Genomic DNA, 12,145 nt, shown 5'->3' with positions numbered 1-12,145 from the left:
CTACTAAAACTAACTTAGTTGTGTCTTCATCTAAACAACCCCTACTTTTTATTTACGCACTTTTTATTATCTTGCAAACCTATCCAACAACACCTACAAAGTACTTCTAGTTTCATACTTGTTCTAGGTAAAGCGAACGTTAAGCGTGCATAGAGTTGTATCGGTGGTCGATAGAACTTGAGGGAATATTTGTTCTACCTTTAGCTCCTCGTTGGGTCCGACACTCTTACTTATTGAAAGAGGCTACAATTGGTCCCCTATACTTGTGGGATATCAGTCTGCATGGCAGTTTTTGCAGCGGGTAACTGCATCGTGGTGCCGCGCCCGACGCAACCGCATGCACACGAACGTGCGTGATCGTGTGACGGCCCCAAACACTGGCAGCGCGCGTGGAGGGACGAAGGCAGAGCACCCGGAGGGATGCGAGAGCAGAGAACGCGCGGCGGTACGCGAGCAGAGCGCGCCACGGCCCCCTGAACCGCAAGCAACCACACGCATAGAGCATGTGAACACGCAGGAAATGGTCGCCTACAAGCCAGCCGATAGTTGCGTTGCTGCTTAGATAGCGGACGTGTGCTACCACCTCCGTCTAGTCTATAGTCCCCTTTATATTCTGTGCCATACTTTGCCCTCAAATTTAACCAACAAAATGTTAATGCATGTTATAAAAATTATATAATTGGAAACTATGTTCAAATACGAATCCAACTATATATTCTTTGGCGACATGCATTCGTATTTTATTAGTTAAATCATACTTGTAAACCAGGACAGGGGTATAGTAGGTAATTAAATCGCAAACATTTTTTATTAACCGTATGTGTACGTGGCCTTTAGGCCTCCTCTCGCACGTCTTGTCACCCCGCTGCCACAGATGGCTTACAGCGCAAGCTTGCACAGCGTGCGGGGGGCGTTCTTTTCGCCAAACGGTGGCGCCAATGAATCATCGGTGAGCCCATTCCCGCCCAAGCTTCCTGCCCGACTCAGTGAAATCCCCCAAAAAGCCAATGCTTACCGGCCTGCTATAAAAACCCTCACGGACGGCGAGTCCTACGTCGCATTTTCCGCTCCCTTCCTGTAGCTTATCTCGTCTGCTTCTCCCACAATCGCCAATGGCACCGGTCCGTCATCGTCGCTCAGCCACTCCGCCGTCATCAGAGGACAGCTCCAGCTGGGAGGCTACACCGCGGTGGCGGCGTAGTCCCCGACGTAGTGTAGTGCGCGTGGTGTCCCTATTGGGTGTGCGCGGAACACCCACCACACGCTCCGCCACCGGTGCCCATCGACAGCTGTTGCCGGCTATCGTTGCCGCCACACCACCGTCGAAAGCCAGGGCCATCGCCCGCTCCGCTGTCGTGGCCTGAAGGCGGGAGGTGTCCGTCGTGGCTGCCACCCCATTGCCGATCACCGTGGCCATCACCCGTTCCTCCACCGCAGCCCGAAGTCGGGAGGTGGTGGTCGTGGCCGCCACCTCGTCGTCGGCCGCCACCTCGTCGTCGGCCGCCGTGGCCGCCAGCTCACCGTCGACCGCCGGGGTCATCACCCGCTCCGCTACCGCCGCCCGAAGGAGGGAGGCGGAGGTGGATGCTCACACGTGCGTCAGCGACCTTGCACGCTACACCGAGTTCCTGCGGGAGGAGGAGGAGCGCCTTGTCGGGCACGCAAAGAGCCTTACCGCCGCCGTGGCCGCGGCACACGCCGCCTCAGAGGTGAGGAATCAAGAGATCTACGAGGAGTACCACCACTTCGAGAGGGGTCGTCTGGAGCGGCAGAGGGCGTTCGAGGTGAGCCTCGTTGAAGCTGCAACAGCGACATGCACAATATTGTGGTTGCCCAGCTCGTCGGTATGCTCTGATACATCCATTTTGCATCATGCTTTTATATCGATATTTATTGCATTATGGGCTGTTATTACACATTATGTCACAATACTTATGCCTTTTCTCTCTTATTCTACAAGGTTTACATGAAGAGGGAGAATGCCGGCAGCTAAAATTCTAGACTGGAAAAGGAGCAAATATTAGAGACCTATTCTGCACAATTCCAAAAGTCCTGAAACTCCATGAAAGTCAGTTTTGGAATATATTAAAAATATTGGGCGAAGAGAGTACCAGAGGGGGGCCACCCACCATCTATGAGGGTGGAGGGCGCACCCCCTGCCTCGTGGGCCACCTGGAAGCCCCCCGATGCCCATCTTCTGGTGTAAGGTGTCTTTTGCCTTGGAAAAAAAGAAGGAAGCTTTTGGGATGAAGCGCCGCCATCTCAAGGCGGAACCTTGGCGGAACCAATCTAGGGCTCCGGCGGAGCTGTTCTGCCGGGGAAACATCCCTCCGAGAGGGGAAATCGTCACCAACGTCATCACCATCGATCCTCTCATCAGGAGGGGGTAAATCTCCATCAACATCTTCACCATCACCATCTCCTCTCAAACCCTAGTTCATCTCTTGTATCCGATCTTTGTCTCAAAACCTCAGATTGGTACCTGTGGGTTGCTAGTAGTGTTGATTACTCCTTGTAGTTGATGCTAGTTGGTTTATTCAGTGGAAGATTATATGTTCAGATCCTTTATGCATATTAATACCCCTCTTATTATGAACATGAATATGATTTGTGAGTAGTTACGTTTGTTCCTGAGGACATGGGAGAAGTCTTGTTATAAGTAGTCATGTGAATTTGGTATTCGTTCGATAGTTTGATGAGATGTATGTTGTCTTTCCTCTAGTGGTGTTATGTGAACGTTGACTACATGAAACTAATGACCCACAAGTGTAGGGGATCTATCATAACCTTTTTGACAAGTAAGAGTGTCGAACCCAATGTGGAGCAGAAGGAAATGATAAGCGGTTTTCAGCAAGGTATTCTCTGCAAGCACTGAAATTATTGGTAACAGATAGTTTTGTGATAAGGTAATTTGTAATGAGTAGCAAGTAATAAAAGTAAATAAGGTGCAGCAAGATGGCCCAATCCTTTTGTAGCAAAGGACAAGCCTGTACAAACTCTTCTATGAAGTAAAGCGCTCACGAGGACACATGGGAATTATCGTCAAGCTAGTTTTCATCACGATCATATGATTCACGTTCGGTACTTTGATAATTTGATATGTGGGTGGACCGGTGCTTGGGTACTGTCCTTACTTGTACAAGCATCCCACTTATGATTAACCCCCATTGCAAGCATCCACAACTACAACAGAAGTATTAAGGTAAACCTAACCATAGCATGAAACATATGGATCCAAATCAGCCCCTTACGAAGCAACACATAAACTAGGGTTTAAGCTTCTGTCACTCTAGCAACCCATCATATACTTATTACTTCTGAATGCCTCGCTCAAGGCCCAAACAATGGTGAAGTGTCATGTATTTGACGTTCACATGACACCACTAGAGGGATGACAACATACATCTCATCAAAATATCGAATGAATACCAAATTCACATGACTACTAATAGCAAGACTTCTCCCATGTCCTCAGGAACAAACGTAACTACTCACAAAGCATATTCATGTTCATAATCAGAGGGGTATTAATATGCATAATGGATCTGAACATATGATCTTCCACCAAGTAAACCAACTAGCATCAACTACAAGGAGTAATCAACACTACCAGCAACCCACAGGTACCAATCTGAGGTTTGATACAAAGATTGGATACAAGAGATGAAGTAGGGTTTGAGATGAGATGGTGCTGGTGAAGATGTTGATGGATATTGACCCCCTCCCGATGAGAGGATCGTTGGTGATGATGATGGTGATGATTTCCCCCTCCCGGAGGGAAGTTTCCCCGCAGAACAGCTCCACCAGAGCCCTAGATTGGTTCCGCCTCGTGGCGCAGAGTCTCGTCCCGAAAGCTTGCTTCTTATTTTTTCTCGGACGAAAGACCTCATATAGCAGAAGATGGGCATCAGAGGGCCACCAGGGAGCCCACGAGGCAGGGGGCATGCCCAGGGGGGTAGGGCGCGCCCCCGACCCTCGTGGCCAGGGTGTGGGCCCCCTCTGGTACTTCTTGCGCCCAATATTTTTTATATATTTTGAAAAGTGCTCCTGTGGAGTTTCAGGACTTTTGGAGATGTGCAGAATAGGTATCTAATATTTGCTCCTTTTCCATCCCAGAATTCTAGCTGCCGGCATTCCCCCTCTTTATGTAAACCTTGTAAAATAAGAGAGAATAGGCATAAGTATTGTGAAATAATGTGTAATAACAGTCCATAATGCAATAAATATCGATATAAAAGCATGATGCAAAATGGACGTATCAGACACTTCACCATTGTTTGGGCCTAGGGGAAGGCATTGGGAAGTAATAAGTAGATGATGGGTTGCTAGAGTGACAGGAGCTTAAACCCTAGTTTATGCGTTGCTGCGTAAGGGGCTGATTTGGATCCATATGTTTCATGCTATGGTTAGGTTTACCTTAATTATTCTTTCGTAGTTGCAAATGCTTGCGAGGGAGGTTAATCATAAGTAGGATGCTTATCCAAGGAAGGGCAGTACCCAAGCACCGGTCCACCCACATGTCACATTATCAAAGTAACGAACGCGAATCATATGAGCATGATGAAAACTAGCTTGACGATAATTCCCATGTGTCCTCGGGATCGCTTTCCTTTATATAAGAGTGTGTCCAGGCTTGTCCTTTTCTACAAAATTGATTGGGCCACCTTGCTGCACCTTGTTTACTTTTGTTAGTTGCTACTCGTTATGAATTACCTTATCATAAAACTATCTGTTACCGATAATTTCAGTGCTTGCAGAGAATACCTTACTGAAAACCACTTGTCATTTCCTTCTGCTCCTCGTTGGGTTCGACACTCTTACTTATCGAAAGGACTACGATAGATCCCCTATACTTGTGGGTCATCAAGACTCTTTTCTGGTGCCACTGCTGGGGAGTGAAGCACCTTTGGTAGGTGGAATTTGGTGAGGAAAAAATTATATAGTGTGCTGAAATTTACTGTCACTTGTTACTATGGAAATTAATCCTTTGAGGGGCTTGTTTGGGGTATCTTCACGCCAACAAGTACAACAAAGAGTTTCTCCTCAACCTACCGAACCTACTGAAAATGTTTACTTTGAAATTCCTCCGGGTATGATAGAGAAACTGCTAGCTAATCCTTTTACAGGAGATGGAACATTACATCCTGATACACACCTAATCTGTGTGGATGAAGTTTGTGGATTAATTAAGCTTGCAGGTATGCCCAAGGATGTTATCAAGAAGAAGGTCTTCCCTTTATATTTGAAGGGAAAGGCATTGACATGGTTTAGGCTATGTGATGATATTGGATCATGGAACTACAACCGATTGAAATTGGAATTTCATCAGAAGTTTTATCCTATGCATCTGGTTCATCGTGATCGTAATTATATATATAATTTTGGCCTCTCGAAGGAGAAAGTATCACTCAAGCTTGGGGGAGGCTTAAGTCAATGCTATATTCATTCCCCAATCATGAGCTCTCAAGAGAAATTATTATTCAAATTTTTTATGCTCGACTTTATCTCAATAATCGCTCCATGCTCGATACTTCTTGTACTGGTTCTTTTATGATGAAGACTATTGAATTCAAATGGGATTTATTGGAAAGAATTAAACACAAATCTGAAGATTGGGAACTCAACGAAGGTAAGGAGTCAAGTATGACACCTAAGTTTGATTGTGTTAAATCTTTCATGGATACCAATGCTTTTCGTGAATTTAGCACTAAATATGCACTTGACTCTGAGATAGTAGCTTCTTTCTGTGAATCATTTGCTACTGATGTTGATCTCCCTAAGGATAAGTGGTTTAAATATAATCCTCCCATGAAGTAAAAGTAGTTGAACCTATTAAAGTTGAAGAAAAGACTATCACTTATAATGTTGATCCTATTATTCCTACCGCTTATATTGAGAAACAACATTCCCCTGTTAGAATAAAGGATCATGCTAAAGCTTCAACTGTGGTTTGTAAGGGTAATGCTAGAACACCTACACCCCCTGAGAAAATCAAAGTTGAACCTAGTATTGCTATGGTTAAAGATCTCTTTGTCGATAATATTGATGGGCATGTTATTTACTTCTGTGATGAAGCTGCTAGAATTGCTAGACCCGATACTAAAAATAAACATAGACCTGTTGTAGGCATGCCTATTGTTTCTGTTAAAATAGGAGATCATTGTTATCATGGCTTATGTGACATGGGTGCTAGTGCGAGTGGAATACCTCATTCCTTATACGAAGAAATTATGCATGATATTGCACCTGCTGAGATAGAAGGTATTGATGTTACAATTAAGCTTGCCAATAGAGATACTATTTCATCAATTGGGATTGTTAGAGATGTTGAAGTCTTGTGTGGGAAAGTTAAATATCCTACTAATTTTCTTGTTGTTGGTTCCCCACAAGATGACTTTTGTCCCATTATATTTGGTAGACCCTTCTTGAATACTGTTAATGCTAAGATAGACTGCAAAAAGGATATTGTTACTGTTGGTTTACGGGATATGTCTCATGATTTTAATTTTGCTAAATTTCATAGACAACCCCATGATAAAGAATTGCCTAGTAAAGATGAAATTATTGGTCCTGCTTCTATTGTCGTGCCTCATAATGATCCTTTAGAACAATATTTGCTAGACCATGAAAATGATATGTTTATGAATGAAAGAAGGGAAATAGATGAAGTATTATTTAAACAGGGACCTATTTTGAAACACAACTTGCCTGTTGAAATTCTAGGGGATCCTCCTCCACCCAAGGGTGATCCCATGTTTGAGCTTAAACCATTACCTAATACTCTTAAATATGCTTATCTTGATGAAAAGAAGATATATCCTATTATTATTAGTGCTAACCTTTCAGAGCAGGAAGAAGAGAAATTATTGAAAACTTTGAAGAAGCACCGTGCCGCTATTGGATATACTCTTGATGATCTTAAGGGCATTAGTCCCACTCTATGCCAGCCCACTCTATGCCAGCACAAAATAAAATTGGAGAAAGACGCTAAACCGGTTGTTGATCAGCAATGACGCTTAAATCCTAAGATGAAAGAAGTGGTAAGAAATGAAATACTAAAGCTTCTGGAGGCAGGTATAATTTATCCTGTTGCTGATAGTCAGTGGGTAAGCCCTATCCATTGTGTCCCTAAGAAGGGAGGTATTACTGTTGTTCCTAATGATAAAGACGAATTGATCCCACAAAGAATTGTTACAGGTTATAGAATGGTAATTGATTTCCGCAAATCAAATAAAGCTACTAGAAAGGATCATTACCCTTTACATTTTATTGATCAAATGCTTAAAAGATTATCCAAACCTACACATTTTTGCTTTCTAGATGGTTATTCTGGTTTCTCTCAAATACCTGTTGTGGGTGTCAAAACCGGCGGATCTCGGGTAGGGGGTCCCGAACTGTGCGTCTAAGGTTGATGGTAACAGGAGACAGGGACACGAAGCTTTACCCAGGTTCGGGCCCTCTTGATGGAGGTAATACCCTATGTCCTGCTTGATTGATATTGATGAATACGAGTATTACAAGAGTTGATCTACCACGAGATCGTAATGGCTAAATCCTAGAAGTCTAGCCTGTATGACTAAGGTATTGAGTATCCCCTATCCGGACTAAGTCCTCCGGTTTATATAGACACTAGGGGGATCTAGGGTTACATAGAGTTGGTTACATAATATGGAATCTTCATAGTTGTTCGCCAAGATTGCCTTCCACGCCAAGGAGAGTCCCATCCGGACATGGGTACAGTCTTCGGTCTTCATATCTTCACAGCCCATCAGTCCAGCACATAGATAATAGGCCGGACACCCGAGGACCCCTTAGTCCAGGACTCCCTCAGTAGCCCCTGAACCTCGCTTCAATGACAAGGTATCCGACGCGTAGTGCTGTCTTCGGCATTGCAAGGCGGGTTCCTCCTTTCGAACTCCCGAATAGTCTTCAGACAAATAGATTGTGTCCAGACCTGTAACACACACCGCACACAACCGTAGAGAGAATATAATAACACATGAGGCCCATCCACTGACAACTTTAGTAATGTGACATCATGCCTGTCCGGTTATAATTTCGAACCATTTTTTGCCCCACATTTCGAGACGCGGTTGTGATTGGCACGTCTTGTCAAATCAGAGATCGTGTCCCCTTATCACGAGATTCTCATCAATACGGTTGTGGGTAACCCAACCGTGCCGTTTACACAACCTTGGAAGCAGGCAAATTTTAAGGCGAATGGGGGGGGGCGTTCGATATTCACCGCCCTTATAAGGAGATAAGATTCCCCTTTATTCCCCCACGCTTTCCTCCTGCCTCTCCGTCCTCGAGCTCCAATGCCCAAGTCCTCATTCAAACCAGCACCCAACCATGTCCGGATCCGGAGCCGGTGGCAAGTGGATGACCTCCTCTGTTAAGAGGGAAATATAGAGGAGCTCCGAGAGGCCGGATACCTGGCCAAGGAGATCGTTCACCGACTCCTGGCCGAGGGACAGATCGTCCCCACCCCCGAGCCTCATGAGAGAGTGGTGTTCCTCACGCATTTTGTCCGCGGGCTAGGATTCCCTCTCCACCCGTTTGTCCGCGGATTGATGTTTTATTATGGGCTAGACTTCCATGATCTAGCCCCTAACTTTATCCTCAACATTTCGGCGTTTATAGTCGTGTGCGAGGCCTTTCTCCGCATTCCACCTCATTTCGGCCTATGACTGAAGACCTTTAATGTGAAGCCAAAGGTGGTGAGAGGCCAACAGGCAGAGTGCGGAGGAGCTATGTTGGGTAAGATGCCCAACGCCACCTGGCTCGAAGGTTCTTTTGTGGAGATGGTGAAGGGGTGTCAATCAGGGTGGTTCTACATCACCGAGCCGCGCGACACTAACTGGACGACAACCCCCCCCCCCCAATTACGATCTAGAGTTCCGATGCAGCTCACCTCCTGGCAAGAGAAGGGCCTAACCTGGGGTGCTCCGGGCGAGCTGACAAGGCTCCAGACGTGCGTCCATAACATGATATCCAGAAAGATTAAGCTTGTCAATGTGATCCAGGTTATGCTCATCCGCCGGATCCTCCCGTGCCAACGCCGGACTTGTTATTTATGGGAATTCGATCTGGCCAAGCACCAGATGCTGCTAGAGCTCTTCGGCACAATGCACGAGGATATCTGGAAAGTGCTCTTCAAGGCCGGCGAGACGCCACCGCCTACAACCGAGGATCGTGGGCTTTGCTCAAAGCGCCAAGCTAATTCGGTAAGTTTTTTCACGCTCTCAAGGCATAACCGTTACTAGCGTATTGTGAGAAAGAAGTCTAAGCTCTCCTATCAATTTTTCCCTTAGGCCTGGGTCGACATAGCGAGGCGGATTAACTGTTCAGCCCTGCTACTCGAAGACGAAGAGACTCCATTCCTGACGAAGATGTTGTTCCTGGCGCCTTATGACGTGCCAGAAAAGAAGACCAAAAAGGCAGCCAAGGGGACCAGGAGTGGCCTTCGTCAAAAGGATTCTTCGGAACTATCGTTCGAAGACGAGACTGACCCTTCGGTCACCGAAGACGGCGACGAGGAGCAGGAGGAAGACAACTCCCCCCTGAGGGGGGAAGGAAGAAAAGGGTGGCCTCCACAAACCTAGAGGCAAAGGCACCCAAGAGGGGGAATGGCTCCCTCATAGATAACTCCGCGTGGGATGTCGATAGCAGTCCGGAACGAATGCCCCGGACCAAGCCTCGGGCCGCTTCATAAGTACCCAAGACCTTATGCTCATCCAAATTCTCGGCCCTTCCCCTTCGCAATATTAATATGTTTAATTTATGCTATTACAGTCCGGCCCGCGACCATTCTCCGTAATCCTCGACAGAGGTCTCGCTAGATTCAAAGGAGATGGCTAACATGTCGTCGCCACCTGCTCACTCTGCCTCGCCCAAGGGTGATGACGAGGTGGTGTCCCAAAGGGCCTTCCCCAACAAAGGGTAAGCTCCGGAGATCGTCAGGGCGGCGTCCAAGGGTGACTCCACGACCACTGGACACATGGGGGAAGAAACCCCCATGGAGACTGATGGTGGGGACCGAGTTCCATTCGGCCCTCAGCCGGATATCAGGGCCGGATATCATTCCGGAAACCTATACGGCTCTGGAGTCTAGTGAATGTCCTTCCTCGAAAGGAGGGAGTGTGCTGGTTACGCTGGCGACCTCTGTCCGACCAGAGGCACCAGACGATCTACTGGAAGCGCTGCGAGGCGCTTCCATTGTAGATGAGCATCGTGCCCTCATGGGTACGGTGATAAAAAAGGTTCAATCTGCCAAAAGTGGACTGACCGAAGCCTGCACTAGCCTTTTAACATGCTTTGAGGTAATAATAATTGTAGAAAGAATATCACAGCATAGACAGTAGCCCCTGATGCTTTGTTCGGTGTGCGGAAATAAAAGCCGAACAAAGGATCAAAACAAGTTTCATAGGAGTCTAACATATGATGTCTATGTGAATAAGCGGGCGTCGCTGCTGGTTGCTGCCACTCATACCGCGGAGTTCTCCGAACTGAAGCGGAGCCTGGAGTGGGCCGAGGAAGAGCTCAGTCTTGTGAAGACGCAGCTGGAGGACAGCAAAGGTATGCAGTAACTTGTGCGTGTATGTTAGGAAGGATGAATACTTTGTGCTGACTAAAGTGTCATGGACTATGCTAGGGGCCAGGACCGAGGTGGCGACCCTCAAGATGGCATTAGCCGAGGCCGAGGACAAAGCAGCCAAGGAACGCGCTGCATGCAAAAAGCACGAGGCCCGGGTCAACGAGGTGCAGCAAGAGCTTCAGGATGCCGTTAAGAAGTACGAGTCCCTGGAGCGTGATTCTAAGACGCAGGTGTCCGAACTTGCCAAGGCTCGCCAGAGCGCACAAGAGGCTCGAGCCGAAGCCCAGAGCGCTCTTCAGGAACTCCAGGCGGCTAAGAAGTTTGCGGCGGGTAAGTTTTTCATTATGCAAAGCAAGTTGATGAAGGGAACACTCCTGTTGCTTACCCGAATTTGGTGCTTCACAGTGGCGTTTATGGATTTGCTGCGCAGCGTATCCGATGATGCTGAATTCTATCGAGCCGAGGAAGGGAGTTCCACGGAGAAGATGTTCTGGTCTCAATATCTTGGACCAGAACATCCGGTATCCTTCAGTGACCAGCTAAAAAAGTTGGTCGAGCTACACAAGGCAGCCGAGCTGGCCATGAGGGACTTGATAGTCCGGCTATGGTCTGCTGCACCAGTACCCAACAACTACTTCGGGCTTGTGAAGCAGCTTGTTAGTGCCTGCCTGTGACTTGAGGTCGTAAAGCGGTCGGTCTGTATTGAAGGTGCCCAGATGGCCTTTGCTCGCTGCAAGATGTGGTGGGCGAAAATGGACGCCATCGAGCTGACCAAGGGGCCACCGAAGGGCAAGGAGCACTATACACCCAAGCGCTATTTTACGGATGTCCTCGAGGGGTCTCGTATTGTAAACCATGCAGTGCGGGCAGGATGTTATTTTCGAGTGAATACACTCATATTTTGTCTTGTACGATGACAACAAATCCACTTTGTAATATATAATTTTTATTATGTTTTGATTGTTTCCTCCTGTGCGGCCATGTTGTATGAAACTAGTCGTCTGCTTCAGCCCTCGCGTAGGTAGTACGGAGGTGTTCGGGATGGAATCTAAACAATCTTGATCCAATTATATGGTCCTTGAAGGAGTTGTTTAGCGCAACGAACCAGGCAACCAGACTATACGGCTTGAACGCCCCCACTTAGCCATAGGAGTTTTATAATAAAACATAGGCGCAGCCCCTGGTATACGAACCAGAGTGCTATCGGCGTCTGATCGAGCATTAACGATCCTTCGCGAAATGCGGAAAAATCTCCAACGATTTGAGACCTCCGAACAGCTGACCAGCTCTCGCCGCATCATGACAATCAGTTTTCAGATTTCTCTAATGAGGTGCTCATCTGGTTTAGACCAGGACACAATCGTAGTAGTTCTCCCTTTACTACCCTAGCCAATGTAGCAGAATATAGGGTAGCAAGCACAGGAGCCGGGCAACCCAACTATTGACCAAAGACATGATTCGGAGCTAATGCATATAATGCTAAATTCGGGGTGCCAAACTATACTTATAGAAAGTGTTCGGACTTTTGTTGCCGTAGTGTAAGGTGCT

The sequence above is a fragment of the Triticum urartu genome, chromosome 1 (assembly GCF_003073215.2).
Source record: "Triticum urartu cultivar G1812 chromosome 1, Tu2.1, whole genome shotgun sequence".
Lineage (NCBI taxonomy): Eukaryota > Viridiplantae > Streptophyta > Magnoliopsida > Poales > Poaceae > Triticum > Triticum urartu.
Note: the sequence above shows the minus strand (reverse complement) of the source record.